The 2,178-nt window shown below is 55.7% G+C and overlaps 1 protein-coding gene across 1 annotated transcript in view; it reads right to left on the bottom strand.

Annotated features, from left to right (window-relative positions):
• Positions 1-2,178, bottom strand: part of ELL (elongation factor for RNA polymerase II) — a gene marked incomplete at its 5' end in the record, with an annotated part of 18,265 nt that overhangs the window by 5,157 nt on the left and 10,930 nt on the right. The gene's annotated exons all lie outside the window — the stretch shown is intronic.

Raw genomic sequence — 2,178 nt, 5'->3', positions numbered from 1 at the left:
GCACCGCGCACAGCCCTGCCGAAGCCCCAGCACCGCGCACAGCCCTGCACGCAGCCCCAGCACCGCGCACAGCCCCACGCGCCCCCCCTCAGGGCTCTGGCTGCGTTCTGTTGCTCTGCTGGCAGCACAGCCCGCACTGTGCCCCCGTAACCCTGCCTGGTGTGCACCACAGGAGGACAGCCCTCGGCTCCCAGCTACTCCTTCCTCTTCTCAACGGGCATTTCCCAGAAGAGGCGAGGAAGCAGCAGTTGCTACAGACTCCCAGCCTACAGAGGCAGCATCCGTACGAGGCATATCAAGCAGGCTGAGTGATTTCTGCAGGCAGGCTCTGAGTGGCGCTGTGCAATGCTAAGAGCCAGACCTGGCGATGCTTGCAGGTCCTCCCAGCTCAGGACACCCCGTGGCTCCAGACCAGAACATCCCTCTACCCGCAGAGCAGAGGGAGCACGCAGGTTTCCCCTCACTGCCCAGCACTGCTCAGAGCCCATGGAAAGTCCACCTCTGTACAGTGGAAAGCAAGGGATGGTTTGGTTTGGGCTATTTCTTTTGGCTATTTCATTGCTTTCTTTGCTGTCTCAGGCAAGGCTGTTTGCACATGGAAACTCTGCTCCATCCCAGCAGCACGGCTGGACATGCAGCTGCACTGCACCAGAGCCATCAATTCGCTTCTTTTCCCCCCAGTTATGATTTCTCCTTGCCAGCTGCAGGGTCACAGTGACAGCACTCAGTGACAGATCCTGCTGCTGCCCATCAGGATGACTGTGCTGCAGGAGCTGCAGGAGCTGCAGGGGTGGCAGCAGCAGTCAGACTGGCTCAGCAGCATCACTGCCTGCCCTGCAGCCCTGCCTCCAGCACCGTTCCAGCAGCCATTACCTCCCAGAGGAGGAACCATCCCCACTGCCCACAGCTCCCTGAGCAGCAGACAGACCCAACAGCAGCCACCCCCCCCTTGCCTTACCCTACAGCCAACAAAGCTACCCAATCCCACCCCTCTGCTGACTGGGACCAGCAGGAGAGCATCCCTTCTCTAAATGGAAGCTTCAGCTGTCTAACACCCAGCAACAAAAAGTGACAGCTGTGGTCTGCTGCTCAACGGGCACTGCTGGGAGCACCACTAACCTGTGTTCAGTTGCCCCTCCTTCATTAAGAATCCTGGACACAAACCAGCCAATCACCCAGAGCTCAACCAAGAACTGAAGAATTCCCCCCAAAACCTTTGTGTCTTTCAAATCACACAAAGTCAGAAGGAAGGTGATCTTTCCAATCAGCTTAGAACAAAGCAAAGCCCACCTGCTAAGAGAGCACCATCCTTCCCAAGGCAGCTCGAAGGGGACCATTCCTTGCTCACCAGGAACGCGCCCGCAGCAGAACAAAGTGCATTTGGAACCGAGCACTTGGCAAACAAGTTGCGTGGTTCTTGTTCTCAATGGAGAATTGCTTACCTCTCACTGCCAGAAAGCACATAATTTCCTTACCTGCTAATATTCCCTGCCACTAATCCCCGGTGCGTCTGTCCAGACAAGTAAGCATTACACATTCCATTGGCAGGAGGAGAATAAATACTCGACTTGTCTGGGCTGACCCACAGCAGAGAAGGGAAGGCAGCATTTTGCAGCGTGAGTGAGAACAGCAGGGCTCAGCAGTGGGACACACGGCTCCACACACAACCAAGGGCAGCTCCCTCCCAGCTCACGGGCACAGAGACCCAGCTAAAATGTCCTTCCTACAGCTCCGTGCGCTGGCATCTCAGCAAGTCACAGAGCAGACCAACCTGCTCCTGCTCTGTCACGGCAATTAGCTTGCAAAGGTCAAGGTTTTTAATAACTCAGCTGTGTTTGGGAGCTGCTTATTACTGCTTCGTTCCAGTCAATTATTAGTAATGAGTAAAACACAAGCTCACATTCTCCCTGGAATTCCAAGAGGGATGGAGGCACTTCTAAAAAATCCAGCCCTTAAACTAAAGCTGAGAGCACACCATCAGAGATCTGAGCCAGGGGAGAAGCAGATGCTGAGGAACCCAGGATTAGACTCCAACTTAAGGGAAAAACCCTGCAAGCAGTGACTGAGCAGCCCATGGGTGGAGGTGTGCAGGAGTTACAAGCTCAGGCCCCACAGCAGTGCCCACTGCTGGCTGTGCTGGTGGCTGTGCTGGGTGCTGGTGGCTGTGCTGGGTGCTGG

The sequence above is a fragment of the Lagopus leucura genome, unplaced genomic scaffold (assembly GCF_019238085.1).
Source record: "Lagopus leucura isolate 7727_CA_CO unplaced genomic scaffold, USGS_WTPT01 145-30_obj-0_obj, whole genome shotgun sequence".
In the NCBI taxonomy this organism is placed as follows: domain Eukaryota; kingdom Metazoa; phylum Chordata; class Aves; order Galliformes; family Phasianidae; genus Lagopus; species Lagopus leucura.
Note: the sequence above shows the minus strand (reverse complement) of the source record. Positions and strands in the feature narration are given on the sequence as shown.